The sequence below is a fragment of the Alligator mississippiensis genome, chromosome 4, assembly GCF_030867095.1.
Source record: "Alligator mississippiensis isolate rAllMis1 chromosome 4, rAllMis1, whole genome shotgun sequence".
Classification (NCBI taxonomy): Eukaryota; Metazoa; Chordata; order Crocodylia; family Alligatoridae; genus Alligator; species Alligator mississippiensis.
In genome coordinates, this window is record NC_081827.1 from 89,954,772 (window position 1) to 89,973,130 (window position 18,359).

Here is an 18,359-nt window from a genome sequence, read left to right on the forward strand (position 1 = left end):
GGTCTTGCCCCTCCATTCAGGGTCAGACTGATCACCATATTTGGGGTCTGATAGGAATTTTACCCCATGGTCAAATTGGTACGTATTATGGGGGTTTTTGCCTTTCTCTGTAGTGGAGGCATGACCCTTTACCCAGGATCTCTTGAGCATATATTGATAACATTTCATAGAAGCAGGACATTGGCTGCTCTGGTTCCCCTGGTTTACCTGTGTCAGGTTAGAGTATTAGGTCTGTGTTATGTCAGGGTTGATAGTAGTGTGGCAGAACACCTTTGGTGCCTGCCACTTTACAGGCTGAGAGGAGGCAGCCAGCAGGTGCAGGCCAATCCTGATGAGGTGTCCATTTTAGACCCAGGCTCTCAGGGCTGGAGGAGCAGTCTTCTGCTAGCAGCTGAGAAGGCAACACCTGGCTGACCTGCTGCTCACAACACCTTGGAGGTAAGGGAGGAACTCTGTGGATGGCAGGAGGTCCCTACAGGCCCAGTGGGGTCTCAAGCCCCAGGGAAAAGGCTGGGGCCTAGTGAGAACAAGGCCTAGCCTAACAAGGGTGGGGGGGCTAACAGCTTGTGAGCCTACAAAGGAGTGAGGCAAGCCCCTGATTAGAGCTGGCAGGCGTGAGGCCTAGGGCTTAGGTGAGCCTAGTTGAGAGAAGAGCTGCTCCATTAAGATCTGCAGGGCTTTAAGCAAGCCCAAGGGGAGATGGCCGTATGGTGGGTCCCAGAAGGGGACCCCTGTTGTCCACGGAGGGGCAGCAGCTGCTAGACTAACTCTCTGATCCCTCAACTGGTCAATGTAAGGTCACCAGGGCCAAAAGGCCGAAGGGCAATTATGCCCATCACAAGGGGCAGGCCAGGGCTGCGGAGAGCCATTTGGCACCCCGAGTGGCCTGCACATGCGGCCAGGGCCAAAGGTCCTCTTGAGGGGGAGGACATCACAGCCGAAAAAGGGTAGGGGTTAGTCAGTGTGCATGCTGCTATGAAGGTGGCAGCCAGCAGAAGGAGGCTGCCATAAAAGGCCTAGGAGGGAAAGCAGCCCAGGAACCATACATAGCCCAATAGGGACAAGACCAGGGCAGGCCGGCCTGCTTGGTCCTGGGTAAGACTGAAAACTGCACCCTGCTGGGGAAGGGTGGTCTGGTGAGGCTGTCTGTGGTGGGACAGTCCCCCAGAACTGCTAGGGCAGTTACCTTCCTGATAACCCCAGCCCACCCATTTGGTGGATCATTAAGACTGGAGGGTAGTGGGGCCAGTCACGCCCAGAGAGAAGCACCTGATCCTGTAGAGGTGTAAGACTCCAAAGGTAGTGGGGCCAGCACACCTAAGGAGAAGCACCTGAGCCCGTGGGGGTGTAAGACCCCAAGGCCCCAGTATAGGGGCAGAGTGTGGGCCGCAGCAAGGGGGTAGAGCATGTACCCCAGTGAAGGAGTGGAGTGTGTGGGGCTAGAAGCCTAGAGAATGGCAAAGTGCCCACAGGGTGAGTGTGTTGGGCCACAGAGAGAAGGGCGTTTGTTGAGGCCCCAGGTAGGAAGCAGATAGGCCCAGGTAAGTCCTCAGGCTCCTGAGGCCGCAAGTGGGCCTGAGGCTGAGTGGGCAAGCAATTGGCCCTAATCAGTCAGTGGGTAGGAGAGTGAGTTACCCAGAGAGGGGTCTGGGTCAAAACTCTGCCCAGGACATGGCAAATTGGCTAGTCACTGTGCAGATGGGGGTTGCGAGAGGGCCTGAGGCTGTGTGCTGGCCAGCCAAGGAGTGTGAGTAGACAAGCTTGATGGCCTATGGGAGCTGGTCAAGGGAGCAGGGCAGGCTGAGTGTGGCCCAGTGTGGGGCAGCAAGTAAGGGGCCCAGTGAGAGTGGGCAGAATGTGAGAGGCCCAGTGAGAGTGGGTCCTGTGAATGAGGCCCATTGGGGCAGAGAGAAAGGATGAATGTGTGAGGCCTAGCAAGGGGCTGAGTTTGCCTGGCTTCGAGCTGGTGCATAGCGTAATTCAAGGATGCCATCTCCTAAGCATAGGACATAATAAAGTGAGGTCAGAATTGTGTATAAACCCCTAGGCAGCGGGGTCTTAAATGGGCAGCCTCCCGCTTATTGTAACACCTTTTTATTTTACATGAAAGGCATGGCAGCCGAGGCTAGGCAGACTGCCTTAGACAGGCGGGCAGGTCGGTACTGTGACTGGGCCTGGGTGATTGTCCCCTGTCATAGTAGTCTTATGTAGAGTTTAGATTTATAGATTGTATAGGATGGTTTGGATGGTTTGATTCTGCCTCAGGCAGGGGGTTGGACTAGATGACCTCTGGGTGTCCCTTCAAGCCCTACTTCTCTATGACTCTATGATCCTGGAATCTTGCCTCAGATTCACCAAAGATTTTTCACACCCAATTTAGATATAACAGTTTGGGCTCAAAAAATTAGCATTTTCTGTTGAAATGTCATTTCATGGGGAAATTTCTGACCAACTCTGATCCCAAATCATGCTGGTACAGCTGTATTGTTGGATATTAGAAAGTTTTCTTTTGAGACTGACTGGAAGTAGGATCAAGGGGCATGTGTAGATGAAATGAAGGGCATGTGTACACTACAATTTAAAAGCGGGTTAAATGCTTTTGCACTGCTTTAATGGTGTTGGTCTTTGCATGTGTTGGCAGCGTATTGCGCATTAATTCCAGCTGCTGTAGCACATTTGGTGGTGTGATGTGCCTTAAATGACTTTGGGGTGTAGCAAACTAAAACACCTCAGAGGAATTTTAGTTTGCTGCCCTACAGCTGTGGAGCAAAGCACCAGGCTCCGTGTGGTGCAGGGACTGTGTAGGCAGCCCGTGCAGGCAGCCTGGCAGCATCCCAGGAAGACAGGCTCCATCGAAGAAGAAAAAGAAGTGATGAGCCTAATCTATTTTTTTCCCCTTCCCTCAGAGCCTGCCTGCCTGCCTGCCTGAGCTGCACAGGAACCCAGTCCTTCCCTCCACGGTTGCTGCCCCCTTGGACTGCCTGAGCCAGGTGCCTATAGGCAGGTGCCACCTGGGGGAAGGCTGCCACTGCCATGGAGGGAAGCACCAGTCCCCACCCTGCAGCCCAGGGACCGCTCTGCCCGCTGACAGCTCACCCTCCCCTCCTGACCGCCAAAAAGGGGTTTACTTCACCCTAAATTGGAGAGGTGTTTTTAAAAACCCACCGTTTCAATTTAGGACCTCTGTTTCCTCTACACATGCCCAAGGGTTTCAAATCCTATTCTCCATTTGTGGAGTTAAATCAACACTTTTTCCCTGTTCCCAGTTAAACAAGTATTTACTGCCATGGAGATATTAAATGTAATGATTCTGTTAGATTTTGTTAGCAATTCTGGGGCAGTTTCACATGAAGGATGTTATTGCCTTGGGAGATGTACAATGGAGGACAATAGTAAAAGTATATATTTCTACAGCTCCTGTCATTTGAGGATTAAAAGTGCTTTAACAATAATTGCTTCCAAACTCCTCTAAGGCCAGAAAGTTTTGTCACCATTGGATAGATGAGGAAAATGAGGATCATAAAGGATGATGTCTACATTTTTCAGAATGGGTCCACTAAAGCAGCTACACTACCTGAACGTGCTATCCTTTGCATTACAGTACAGCTTTAATTTGCATGATTCCTTCCATCTAATGTATATCCTCATTGCTTTCAAGAGTTAAAGAAAATGGTAATAAAAGAAGTGAAAAATGCTAAAAGGTATAAGATAATATGAGAAAAAAAGGTTTCAGATGAGATTTGAAATGAGATAGGAAGTCCTTGATGCAGAGAAGGGAAAGACCAAAAAAGATGCTAGTGTTAGATAAGCAGTGGATATGGACTCAGGATAAGGGAGAGATAAGACACATCTGATAAGCTGGTAAAGTTCACTGAGGGCTTTAAAGGCAAGGATCCTGATTTCTCATTTACATAAAACATTTAACCTAGCTCTGTAAGTGTTAAGGCATCTGAATATGGGAACAAATGAGATGTACTATTTTGCATGCTTTATTTATTTTTCTTAATTACTCTTTATATTCTTTGTCTTACATTTTTTGTTCTTTCCTTTTAAGCTTTTTTTGTCTTGCTAATACAAAGTCACCTTAGTGCAAATGAGAATCAGGCCTAGGGGTTTGGATTGCATCCTGAATTGACTGGGGAAGCCAGTGGCAGAGTCTGGGAAGGGGGAGGATGTGTTCGCACATCTTTGTACGTGTCAGAAGGCAGGCAGGAGGGAATGAACAGCTAGGTAAGTTATTGGGGAAGACGATTGAAGCAGAGCGTGTGAATTAGTTTGACAGGCTAGATCTCAAGCTGCAGAAAGGAGGGAGTGAGGAGGCCTGGAAACAAGAAATTGGCATTAAGGTTGGTCAAATCTGGTGAAGCATTTTGAGCCAGGTTGACTTATTCTATTCTTGCCTCAGAAATGTTTGTAGCCAGTGACTGCTGCTAGCCCCAGTATAGCTGTGCAAGTGGATGTTTCTGACTCTACAGCTGTATAAATGTGATGCAGTGCTGAGCCTTGGGAAAGGTCAGCGGATGCTGCGCTGTGTTCCTAAAGCTCTGAAAGCTTTCTGCCCGCCACTGATGGACGAATTGGCCCTGACTTGTCATACAATCACAGGCACAGCACGGTCTGGTGCACAGCACTAATGTTCTGTGAAAACATATTGTATCCAGCGGCTTGATGGCTGGCTCCTTACTGGTCATTAAACTGAGAGAGAGGAACAGAGGGAAAGGGGAGAGGTAGGAGTGGGAATGCAGAGAAGAAATGAAGAGATGGAGAGGAGGGAGTGCATAAGAGTGAGACAGAAGAAGGGAGGGGAATGAAAGGAAGAGAGGCAAAGGGACAGGATAAGAGCCAGAGGGGAGGAGGGGGTAGACAAAGTTTAAACCCCCCCCCCCCCCCAAAAAAAAAAAAAAAAAAGGAGGGGAAAGTATTAGACAAAGAGGGGAAGGAAGGAAAGGAAGAAACAACAGGAAAAATGGTGCAGAATGGCAGATGGAGAGAGAAGATAAAGGATGAGGCATAGGGGAGGTGGTAGAGTGATGGGTGTGATGTTTCTGTAGAAAGGAGGCTTTGTGATCATTCCCCTCCAGCCCAGTGCATTTTTTGTATCTTTCTGGTCCTAATGCCCTTTCTGGGTTCCCCATACTGAAGGGAGGAAACACTGCGGTCATTTTTATTTTTTAAAAATTAAAAAAACTCTCCTGTCCCTATTATCTTTTATGAAACTGTTTTCATTTTATTTGTACAAGATGCACATTTAGGGTCTAAATAGCTTGACAGTGTCCCTTAATGTAGTGCTTTATAAAGCAACTCTTGGGACTTCAGCACTATGGTAACAGATGACAGCTGGCTATATAAAGTAATGTTACCTGTAGTCTGACTTCTCTGTATTTCCCCCTCAGGGGAACTGTGTGGGGGATGAATGGGCATTAGGTTCAAGGTGGAAGAGATTTACTAATACAAGACATTCCTTCCAATCTGAGTCTTTTTAAACAAAGTTTATTTTTCATAACTTTACAACAATGTAGCAAGCTGCAGGAAGAGCAGGGTTGGCTGAGACTGGATCAAGAAACATCATGAAGTAGGAGCAAAGAACAGTGGATGGAAAACTTAAAAGAAACATTTGGGCCAATATATTGAAAGCCACCTAAGGAGTGTAGATGCACATTTCTCACTGATGTTAATGGACATTGGGAATCCAAATCCCCATAACTTTGAAAATCTCAGCCTTTCAATTTCTGTTTGGTTCAAAGTGGATGTCATTATTAAGGGGGAAAACCAGAAAGCAAATCCTTTTTAAAAAAGATGAGAGACTCCTCACATTCATGCTATTCAATTGACACCTTGCTGGTCTGCGTGAAATGAAAAATAAAGAAGACTGAGAGAGGAAAAAAGAGGCTGGAACATGGGTTACACACAAAAATAGCACCTTTTTATCTACTTGGCTTAAACCTTGTTTACTTTATTTTGCAGTCCTTTAAGCTAAACTGATGTAAGCCATGTTTAAACTCATCTTCACTGTCCACAGGCACAGTTAGGGAGGCAGTTAGGTGGGCCAAAGCTACCGTGGAGCTGAGGATGGCAACCCAAGTAAAAGACAACAAGAAATTGTTTTTTAGATATATTGGGAGTAAAAGGAAGGCCCAGGGAGGAATAGGACCACTGCTAAATGGGCAGAAACAATTGGTGACAGACAGGGTGGACAAGGCTGAACTCCTCAACGAGTTCTTTGCCTCAGTGTTCCTAAGTGAGGGGCACGACAAGTCTGTCACTGGGGTTGTAGAGAGGCAGCAGCAAGGCGCCAGACTTCCATACGTAGATCCTGAGGTGGTGCAGAGTCATTTGGAAGAACTGGATGCCTTTAAATCGGCAGGCCCGGATGGGCTCCATCCGAGGGTGCTGAAGGCACTGGCCGACATCATTGCAGAGCCACTGGCAGGAATATTCGAATGCTCGTGGCGCACGGGCCAAGTCCCGGAGGACTGGAAAAGGGCTAACGTGGTCCCCATTTTCAAAAAGGGGAGGAAGGAGGACCCGGGCAACTATAGGCCAGTCAGTCTCACCTCCATCCTTGGTAAAGTCTTTGAAAAAATTATCAAGGCTCACATTTGTGAGAGCCCGGCAGGGCAAATTATGCTGAGGGGAAACCAGCACGGGTTTGTGGCGGGCAGATCGTGCCTGACCAACCTAGTCTCTTTCTATGACCAGGTTACGAAACGCCTGGACACAGGAGGAGGAGTGGATGTCGTATACTTAGACTTCAGGAAGGCCTTCGATACGGTATCCCACTCCATACTGGTGAACAAGTTAAGAGGCTGTGACTTGGATGACTACACAGTCCGGTGGGTGGCGAATTGGCTAGAGGGTCGCACCCAGAGAGTCATGGTAGATGGGTCGGTTTCGACCTGGAAGGGTGTGGGCAGTGGGGTCCCGCAGGGCTCGGTCCTTGGACCGATACTCTTTAATGTCTTCATCAGCGACTTGGACGAGGGAGTCAAATGTACTCTGTCCAAGTTTGCAGATGACACAAAGCTATGGGGAGAAGTGGACACGCCGGAGGGCAGGGAACAGCTGCAGGCAGACCTGGATAGGTTGGACAAGTGGGCAGAAAACAACAGGATGCAGTTCAACAAGGAGAAATGCAAAGTGCTGCACCTAGGGAGGAAAAATGTCCAGCACACCTACAGCGTAGGGAATGACCTGCTGGGTGGCACAGAGGTGGAAAGGGATCTTGGAGTCCTAGTGGACTCCAAGATGAACATGAGCCGGCAGTGTGATGAAGCCATCAGAAAAGCCAATGGCACTTTGTCGTGCATCAGCAGATGCATGGCGAATAGGTCCAGGGAGGTGATACTTCCCCTCTGTAGGGCGCTGGTCGGACCGCAGTTGGAGTACTGCGTGCAATTCTGGGTGCCACACTTCAAGAAGGATGCGGATAACCTGGAGAGGGTCCAGAGAAGGGCCACTCGTATGGTCAAGGGCCTGCAGACCAAGCCCTACGAGGAGAGACTAGAGAAACTGGACCTTTTCAGCCTCCGCAAGAGAAGGTTGAGAGGCGACCTTGTGGCTGCCTTTAAGTTCATCACGGGGGCACAGAAGGGAATTGGTGAGTATTTATTCACCAAGGCATCCCCGGGGGTTACAAGAAACAATGACCACAAGCTAGCAGAGAGCAGATTTAGATTGGACATTAGGAAGAACTTCTTCACAGTTCGAGTGGCCAAGGTCTGGAACGGGCTCCCAAGGGAGGTGGTGCTCTCCCCTACCCTGGGGGTCTTCAAGAGGAGGTTAGATGAGTATCTAGCTGGGGTCATCTAGACCCAGCACTCTTTCCTGCTTATGCAGGGGGTCGGACTCGATGATCTATTGAGGTCCCTTCCGACCGTAACATCTATGAATCTATGAGTTCCTGAACTGGCTTTAAACCTAATCTGATTTCCACTCTGAGACAGGGAGTGGTGAGTGACTGTTTTCTGTGATAGGGAACACCCAGGGACCAGTATATAGAGATGAAGATTAGTCTTCTTTCTTGTAAGCTCTGAAACAAATGGAACTTTTTTCAAGTGGAGGATGCAGGGAGTGACAGCTGCTGTACCTGAGTCTACCAGGTGGGGAGGATTTTTCAGTCTGTCAGTAAAGAACTGTGTCTCATTGCTATAAACATGTTCAAGGGGGTAGATCCTGGCACAAGAATGATGGCTCTAGTCTGGCTCTGTAGGTCATTACTGAAGAATGGATTGGCTGTGCCAAGTGTCTGTGTCCTGGCGTTTATATGCTGGCACTGGGCGGTGCCAGACTGACCTGCTGTCTCACTTAATCGCTGTTGTGTGTGTCACACTCACTCCAGCAGCTCAGCTTATGTGCCAGCTTGTGTATCAAATCCCCCCATTTCAACACCTTACCTCATTCTCTATTATTCCCTGGCATGTTCTGTGAAGGGGCCAGAAGGACTAACTTATAAGGAAAGATGTCAAGAAGACCACTTATACAATGGCCAAATATGACTAAAGGGATGAACTGATAACTGTCTGCAAATATTTGAACTGGCAAGTGGGGAGAATTACTGTTTAGGCTTAACCAAAGGAGTGTAATTAAGGTGACAGGATAAAAGTGAGCACTAGATGACCTCCTGAGGTCCCTTTCAACTCTAATTTTCTATGATTCTGTGATTTTAAGGGGAAAATTTAGGCTGAGTATCAGGAAACAGTTCCTCAGAGTGAGCTTGATTAGGCTATGGTATACTCTCTTCCTGGTGGAAGCCCCATGATGTGAGTCACTCTTGACAGCACAGCAGCTAATGCAAATTCTGCAGAGAACAATCATGAAATGACCTGGAAGCGGAGAAGATTGTTAACTGGAGAATTATCCTCTCTCAGTTCCATGAAACATTCAGTGCTGGTCTCTCCAGACTCTTTGAAGCTGCATTCAAATTGGCTAAAATTTATATACCTCTGTGCACGGTATAGGTGTGTACAGGAGGGGAGAGGGGCTTAATTTGGTTGTGGGAGGCTAGCCTATGTCAATGCAAGAATGTGTGGGTGGGAAAGAGATCCCCATTTGGGGTGCACCAAATGAGTTTTCTCTGCACTCCCGAAAGGTAGAGGCAGAATTTGTTTTCATTTCCTTTGGCAAATGAGCAGGGCATCAGGGAGGCGTCTGGTCTTCAGAGGTGGGGGAGAAAGGATCAGTATATTTGCCATGGAAATGGCCCTGTGACTAGTATTATAACTTGGCGTGAGTGAGCGGGGCATCAGCCCCAGAAGCTAACTTAGTGGGGGCATCACAATGGTGATCCCGCTGGGGAGTTTGCCCTCTGGCAGCACCAACAGCCTTGTGCTGTTGCTGTAGGAGCAAGAACTGGGCCGAACAGATAATGCTGTGTCACCAATATTTGAGGACTTTTTTTTTTTGAGTTCCTGGACCAGATAAGACTCCCCCTTCTAACGCTCCAGTAGGGTTTGCCCAGATCTGTTGACACCTCTGTGACTCTGTGAGGGTCGGAAGGGACCTCAATAGATCATCGAGTCCCACCCCCTGCATAGGCAGGAAAGAGTGCTGGGTCTAGATGACCCCAGCTAGATGGTTATCTAACCTCCTCTTGAAGACCCCCAGGGTAGGGGAGAGCACCACCTCCCTTGGGAGCCCGTTCCAGACCTTGGCCACTCGAACTGTGAAGAAGTTCCTCCTAATGTCCAATCTAAATCTGCTCTCTGCTAGCTTGTGGCCATTATTTCTTGTAACCCCCAGGGGAGCCTTGGTGAATAAATACTCACCAATTCCCTTCTGTGCCCCTGTGATGAACTCATAGGCAGCCACAAGGTCGCCTCTCAACCTTCTCTTGCGGAGGCTGAAAAGGTCCAGTTTCTCTAGTCTCTCGTTATAGGGCTTGGTCTGCAGGCCCTTAGCCATACGAGTGGCCCTTCTCTGGACCCTCTCCAGGTTATCCACATTCCTCTTGAATTGTGGCGCCCAGAATTGCACGCAGTACTCCAACTGCAGTCTGACCAGCGCCCGATAGAGGGGAAGTATCACCTCCTTGGACCTATTCGTCATGCATCTGCTGATGCACGATAAAGTGCCATTGGCTTTTCTGATGGCCAGGAGGGCCACTTAGTGTTTCAGGGGCAGGACTGGGATCCCTGCGGGAGTTTGAATTTGAATTCCAACTTTGTGGCTTTGGCTCACCTATAACTTTGTTGAGACAGGATTGGCTGAAAGCAAAAAAAGAAACAGTGAATAAATAACAGTGAACACCGGGCCCAGTAGAAAAATAGCTCAAGTCAATGGACTTTGCTGAGTTTGGGGTCCATAAAGCATTCCGCAGTAGAGAAAGAAAAATTAAAATTAAAAAAAATTAGCAAGCTAAAGAGAGAGCCATATTTGGGAGAGAGAGACACAGGAAAAAGAGAAGAAGGGAAGAAAAAACACTGCATTAAAATACAATGGGATGTGAAATGGAAAAAGGGAGAAAGACAGAGAGAGAGAGAGAGAGAGAGAAAAGACTGATGGAGGAGAGAAAAGAACCATTCTGATAAGACTTATGTTTTTATTATTCTTGTAAAAGAACATTTGTACAACATGGTCAGAATGTAACTGGGTTTCAAAAATGGTTAAAATAAATGAAATTGCACCAGTTCTCTTCTACAGTTACAAACATGCCCTGGGGAGAATTCACCTGACTCTTTGAATGATTCTGATTGTTGTCCTGAAGAAATCTTGCACACAATGCTATATGACACTTTTGGATGTCACTAGCTGCTCTGGTTCCTCACCAACTGAATACATGAATATTATTCTTTATTTTTCTTAATTTCATTTTTTCAGCACCCAAAGCACATATGCACCTCAGAGACAAATAAAAAATGCCTCATGCTTTCCCTGAATAGTTTAGTATATAAATTAAGCACAATGTTCTCTGCGGCTGGGACTCTGTCTTCATCTCTATAACGGGCCTGGAACAATTGGGCTATGATCCTGATCAAGGGACTACTGTCATGTAAATGATTAGTGATAATAACACCACCAACAAAAGCATAAGGGATGACAGAAACAGAGGGGTTGAATGGTGATATGGCAAGACAACAGTTAGACCAGAGAACAGCCTGCAATTCTTGTTATGTAAGATATGCAGCTTATTAATGCTTTATATTTCTGGGGGAGGTCTGCAGAGGGGATCTGACTACAAAAAAGGTTGGTTTTGAGGATGGTTTTGAAGGGGTGAGAGGAGCATGAGTATAGAAGGCTGTTCCAGCCTGAGAAAAGGCACAGAAGAAGATGGGAAAGAGATCAGAGGAACACAAAGGTGAAGTGGATTGTCAGAGATTAGGGTATCGGGAGTAGAGGACATTTAGGGATGAAATATTAGGCAAGCAGAGGCAGAGCTGTGGCTCTTCACAATATCAAGTCATCACTGTCCCTGAGAGCAATCTTGCTTCTTTCAGCCCGAGCTCTCCATATTTCTATTAATGCCCTTCAGTGCTCATGGCATGCCCAGCTATCCCAGAATTGGGCTGCATGCATAGTCCTGCTTATCCTGATTTACACTACCTGCTGCTATTCTAGACTGGTGCTCACACAGCTTTGCCAATGGATCTCATTCTTGACTTGCATCTTCCTTCTGTTTCAAACCTGAGTGCCACATAACATGATTTATGACTTAAGCCCCACTTTTCAGAAATGATGGTTTAGTGTATCCCACTAGTTTTGCTCTTTTCTCCCCCAGAGGTCTGCTGAACTCTTTTAATTCATCTGGGAAACAGCTAAACAAAAAAATAAATATAGCAAAGTTTCTTTTTTTCCCCCCACCAGGTAACCAGAAATAAGGCTCTTCTTTAATCTAGAGATGCCAAGATTTCTAATCCAAAACAGCTCAGTGGCTTTGTAGTATCAAGTTTCCCTCACTACATGGACATACTAATGGTCTCCTTGTCCTCAATTATTCTTAATGCCAGATGCTGCAGAGGAGGATATTCCTTTTTCTCTTTCATGTTATTGTGCGACAAGGTATTTAGCAGAATTTGCAGATTCACTGGAATCTGACAAGGCTGTGCCATGAGTGCTTAGGAACTTGTATAATGCTTCCACTTTGTTTTACTGTATCTGTGGTGAGATGTATTTCTTCCTGATCATGACTGGTGATTGGTTTATACTCTGGGCTAGCATGAGTTTTTAGGTGTGAGGTAGATTTACTGCTAATAGAGTGGCTGAGGATGGTTTGTAGTTTTGGGAGTTTTTATTGGGCCTGAGGGTTATGGTTAGCAAGGGAACCTGGTTTATAATGAAGAATTAGGTCATAGCTAGGAATTAGCATAGATTTGATTCAGAAATTAGTAATGGAGTTAAGATAATGATGTTTTAAGTCATACTGTCTAGGGCTGTGACCTTTTCAGCAATTATCAACAGGGCAGGCTTTAGAAAGCACCTGAATTTGAGACTTCCAAAGGAAATGCAGGGTTCTATAGTAAGTGACAGCAGCAGTTGAACAGATGATGCTTTTCTTTCTGACCATGAAATGAAATAATTTCCCAGGAAATGTCCTTTAAACTGTCACCCACCCCACCAGCAGGCACTGTGCTCTTAGGTAGGCTTACAGACTAGAGGGGCATCCTTCACTGAGTCATCTTCCTCCTCAACAGAAAGAGTTTATGTGCTTTAATCTATACAATATTTTGAAATACCATATAGAAATACCTATAAATCACTCAATTGTATTTTGTGTTATAATTTTTGCTTAATAGTCATCTTAGATATAATCCATTTAATAAAATACAATGTCAAATAAAGCTCCAGTGGCACTTAAGTGTTAGTCCTTGGGCTGTGGCCAAATTCCAATCTGAGAAATTACTTTCTGCCTACCTACATTCTCCTTGCAATTTCAATTGAAGAAATTATTCTTCACTTCCTCTCCTAACAATGATTGTGTAATGTTGTTGGGCAATGCTAAATAGACGCTATGTTCCACTACAAGGATGGGTGCATTTTAATGGGGAGTGAACTGAGAGTATATACATAACATTATTTTACAGGCATGTGTATGTACACATATCCACACACACGTGCGTGTGCATGCATGCGCCTTGTAACAGGGGGTGCTCTCAGGGCCAGTTTGCCATTGGCCCGCCCATCTGTTTCTGGGTCAGCTGCCCACCTCCTCACCTGCCATGCCTTGACGATACATAATTATGGTGTTAATTAGGCAGGGGGCTGCCTATTCTTACCCTGATGCCAGGGGGCGCTATCTGCGGCTCCATTCCTCCCCTACACCACAGCCCAAGCCTTGCAGATAGCATCCAGATAACACAGTGCTCTCAGCCTACAGCCGAACCAAGCTTAGCCCTTGTTGTCAGGCCTCAGACACACACACATTCATACTGCCCTCCTCTCACTAGGGAGTCTCACACTCCACGCCCTCTCACGGGATCTCTTTCACACATCGACAACTTGTACTGCCTTGCTCCCTCTCGGAGCAGGCCCCTTTGGCCATAGGCTTTACCTAACGCATGCCTTGGGTGGCAGATGTACAGTTTTTTGGGCCTATCCCATGGCCCTTACCTGGGTAGTGGCCAGTTAATTACCCGACCGGGTCCAAACTTGACCTGGCCCCTCCCGGGGCAACTCTATACACACTCACACACACATATTGGGCTCCCAGCCCTTTGGTTTCCCCCTCACTGGGGCTCCTCATTTCTACCCCCTCACTGGGGCTCCTCATCTCTACCCCCTCACTGGGGCCAAGGGGCTTCCCTCCCCAGTGGGGGCTCAGGTGGCCATAGCCATGCCTGGCCCCATCTGGGTCTTATACCTTCTTTGGGCTAAGGTGACCATAGCCATGCTTGGCCCCCTCATATCTACAGTATTGTGGGGGCTAGGGGTTAAGGCACCCCAACCCACCTTTCACCAGGGTGGTAGTGGCCTGGCATTTCCTGGGGGCTCCTGTGCTACCGAGAGCCCCACCAGGCCACCCACGCCCAGCAGGGTGCAGTTTTAGGTCATGCCCAGGATCAGGAGCCTCCAAACCATCCCCTTAAGCTCCTGCCCTTACCTCTAAGAGGTTTTGTACAGCTTTTCAGCCAGGCATTGTTTCTACCTGGCCTGCCAGCAGCGAAGTGCTCTGTTTATATAGGCAGCCAGAGTTCTAAAATGGTTGTCACAATCAAGCACCTGCTGGCTGCTTGTCTCAGCCCTTAAAGTGGCAGCCACCAACAGTGTCCTGCCACACACCTATAAAATCATTGTCTCACACCCAGGGCCGACCCTAAGGGGGTGCAGGACCCAGGGCAAATCAGCCAGTGTGGGGCCCCATTAATACCATGCAGGGCCTGTGGGACCTTTGCAAAGGTGGGGTATGGGCTGGGTCTCCCCTGCACCTGGGAGGGTGGTCTCTGCGCTTCTTCTGTGGCGTGGGACAGAGCCACCAGCATCAGGTGGGCCCTGTGGGAGGGGCCATGGCCGCTTTGCCTGGCTCCATGGGGCCACTCAAAGTGCGGGGCCTGAGGCAGTTGCCCTGATTCTCTGTACCCTAGGGACAGCCCTGTGCAGACTATCACATATTAGATATCTCAGAGAAAGAGACATAGAGATAACATATGAATTTGTGGTGATGTATAAATGGTTTTATTGGGGAGAAGTTATGTTTGGGATAGGTACTTTGCTTAGAAGTGGCAAAACCACAAATGTAGCCCAAAACACTTCATTTAGCATCATCATCCTGGATACTGTATGTGCCAAATAATTTACAGATAAAATGTTTTAAAGAAACTTTATCAGAAGTATTAATGCAATTTTTCATTGATTATCACCTGAAAAGCTAGTCTTATTATTCAGCCAACTGACAGAGTCAGTTGACTTAACAGCTCATTGTTCTTCACTCCACAGGTATTCATGATCATCCCTCCTTTTTAATGGTCTTGATGTTCCACTAATTAAGCTAACCTTTATTTGGGCAATTTTGCCCTCTAGTATCTGCTCATGGTCTCCCTCTTCCTTTTTCACAGCGTTGGAAACTCTTTAGCTCGTTTCAAAATCATAGATCTACCTATGGAGATCAATCTTCAGCAGCAGCTAGGGTTTCAGGTTTAGTTAAGCAAGAAAAAGAGGGTGAGTCACCCGAAGATTAGGCTCTGTCCTTGTTCTATGCAGCTATACTTTTTGAAAAATCTTTTTTTCTAAATTCTGCCTTTCAAAAAAGTTGTGCGTATTATATTCTGGGATGTGTTGTATTTGAGAAAATACAGTACCTGTCAGTATTCTATTTAAAAAAATGGGCCCTTTTAAAACATGTGAATCAGTCCTAATTTCTGTGCCCATGTTTGTTATTTTCAAGTATTCACTGATTTGTCTGTAAAAAGATTACACCAGCGATGTTAGCCATGAACCATTCCTTTTGTTTCTGCTTCTTGATTAGATGGCTTAAACTTTATTTTGAAACAAAACTGTGAATAATTGCTAAGGAATATTCTTATTTATACTCAAACACTTTTAGTCATGTGTGAATAGGGGTGTTAGCATGAGTAGTATCCTTGATCCTAACTTTTCTGTAAGGAGAAGCAATTCACATGAAGAGCAGATTGTAAAGGCTACAAACACAGACAACCAAACAGTCTTTAGAATTTGACCAAATGTCTAAGAGCGCTGTTTTTGTGATCATTAACCTGTTCTGTTTAGTACCATGAGCCCAGTAGTGTGGGCCTTAAACACCCAAAAGAACCCAACACATCTCTTCCTCCCCACCCAAATTCCCCTCCCAGCGAGTTCAGGTATGACTGTGAATTACATGAAAAGCTTTCATTGCAGTGTCTGCAGGGCTGGACACAGGCATGGGCAAACCAGGTGGCCTCCCCCGGCCTGGACAGAAAGGGGGTCTGAAAATAGTGAAAATAAAGATTATTATTATCATTATCTCTGGCGAAGGGATGCCCGATACTAAAAGTTCTCCTGGGGCCACCAGGAGTCTCTAGATATGGTGCTGTCTGCTTTATTAAATTCGGCTAGAAACAAATGTCTTACCCATTGGAAGGGAGACTGGTGTCTGTCTTGTCCCTTTTGAAGCCTGATTGATTGTGAGGTATCAGACCTTACAGTTCTGAGTAGTAGCCTGTAAGCTTTTTAGGCCCATATTCTTAAGGTGCTTTTAAGTGCCAGAATATTTCATTTAGGCATCACTGACATTTTCAGAGCTTCTCTTCAGATACCATGTGATTGTGTAGGCTCCTGAGTTTCTGTGGGTTGACATTTGCAAAGCACCCTAAGTGCTGATGTCACCCGACAACTAATGAGCATAGCTGAAGCCAAAACTTCTGAGGCTCTGAGCACAACAAACACATTTAGGTAGTCCCCCACCTTTCTTCTCAGCAGGGCCCATAGGTATGCTCAGAACATGCCTAACATTGTTACCTGCCAGCCTTTGCATTAGGAGTGTTGGAGGCAGACCGTACCCAACTGGAGGGGCTGCAAAACATCCGCACAAGACAGAGGAACAGGGAAACATAAGGTAAACATGAGAAAGAGATTGAGTGTGAGCAGGATGCAGAGGGAGGGAGGGTTTCAGATGTGGCATTAGCTTTCTGAATGACTGTCCTGCCATTTTGGCCACCCAAAATGAAGGAGAAGGACCCAGTCATTCTGGAGGGCTGGAGAGCTGGCAGCTGTCCCTGGGCATGTACCTAGGCATGTGCTGCCTTGGGGTGTCACTGAAGGACCACTTTCAAGGGTGCCTTTTGGTGTTGTCCTTCGGTGGGGCCAGAGGGTCTTTCTGTTGTCTCCTTTTAATGGTTCCTTTGAATTTAATGTTATGCTTGTTGGGAGGAGGACAAGGAGTTATATGTTTTGGGGCATAGCTGCAGACCTGTAGGAGAGGGGGCTGCAGGCTTGGGAGGGACATTGGGAGAGAGGGAAGGGATCGCCCCTGAGTATGAAGGAGTGGAGTAGGAGTGTGCGGGCCTGTGTGGTGAGGGGAGTGGGAAGAAGTTGGGACTGCTAGGACTGACTGGAGAATTTACTTTTATGAATGCAAGGCAGAAAGTGGAACTGGGGAGATAGGGTGCAGTTTTCAAGTTTTGGGGAGCCTACTCTTGTTTCTTACCTGTGGCCTGTTCCTTATTTATTGCAAGCTGCCCTGAGCATTTCTAGTTAGGGTGGGATATATTATTATAAATAATAATAATAATGCCAGGAGTGTATTTATAATCACAGAGTCCTGGTCCCCCACACCTACTAGACAGGGTGTATTAGAGGGACTGTAAATAAAGTTGGGACAGTTTCTGGGGAGGAGCTCAATGACAAACCATGGTATGACTGCATATGTCTCTGGCCCCCTCTACAAATGCAGGTAAAGGTGTGATGGGATCTACTGCGTGATTCACGCAATCGTGCCTCCTGCCATGCCACACATGCATGGCAGGAGGTTTGATTGTGGGATTAAGCTTTAGATCCCATCATGCCTTATCACTGGTCCAGTGGGAACCCCATCCCAGGCTCCCCCAGCACCAGCAAGAAGCAAGCTCCTGTGGCTCGGAGCCCTCTCAGCTGAGGGGGTCTCAGCTGCAGGATGCCCCATGCACCCCTGGGTCTGGGGGATCACAGCAGCTGCAGTCTTCCAGGCTTGGGGGTGTGTGAAATCCCTGAGCCCTGGGGATGAAGGCAGCCATGATTTCTAGGGCTCAGGGGTCCGTGAAATCCCCAAGACCTGGGGATTGAGGCAGCTGTGATCCCTAGGTCTCAGGGTTTTCATGACCCCCACAAACCTTAAGGATCACAGCTCTCTCAATCCCTAGAGCTTAGGGGTTTCATGTACCCTGGTGCCCTAGGAATCATGACAGCCATGATCCCCAGAGCCTGGGGGTTTCAGATTGGGCATGATGCACCCCTGTGGCTGGGAGCCCTGTCAGCTGCCAGGGCTCCTTGGCTGCTGGCAAGACCCTGCTACACATGCAAATTAGAGCTCTATAGCAACCAGCTATAAACTTAGTACACATTTTCAAGGTCTAATTTTATAGCTCATTGGAGCTTTTTATCATGTAATAGCTACTTTGCATGTGTAGCTGGTCTTAAGTAACTGCGCAATTAATCAGTCAATTGTGCAATACCTGTAACATGTAGAGGGGGCCTTTGTCTCCTTCACACCACAAGGAGAAGGTCTATGGCTGAGGATCATGAGCAGAGGATGGTACCTGTCTCTGGCCTGTCAGTCAGGTAGCCCCCTTCTTCTCCCCACCCTTCTCCTCAGCACTCGCCACCTGGTTAACTCAGGCAAATAGCAGTCTTCTGAAAATCCCTTTCCTAGGCACCTATCTTCATGCATCAGTTGGGAAGGCTGGGCATTTAGCCCAGGGCTGAATATTTCACCAGATGGCAGGTTGCTTATGGCTTAA

General features: G+C 47.2%; 1 protein-coding gene across 2 annotated transcripts in view; it reads left to right on the plus strand.

Moving 5' to 3' along the window:
• LOC132250084 (glutamate receptor ionotropic, NMDA 2B-like) overlaps window positions 1–18,359 on the plus strand; it is a 204,243-nt gene that overhangs the window by 34,806 nt on the left and 151,078 nt on the right. The window lies entirely within an intron of this gene.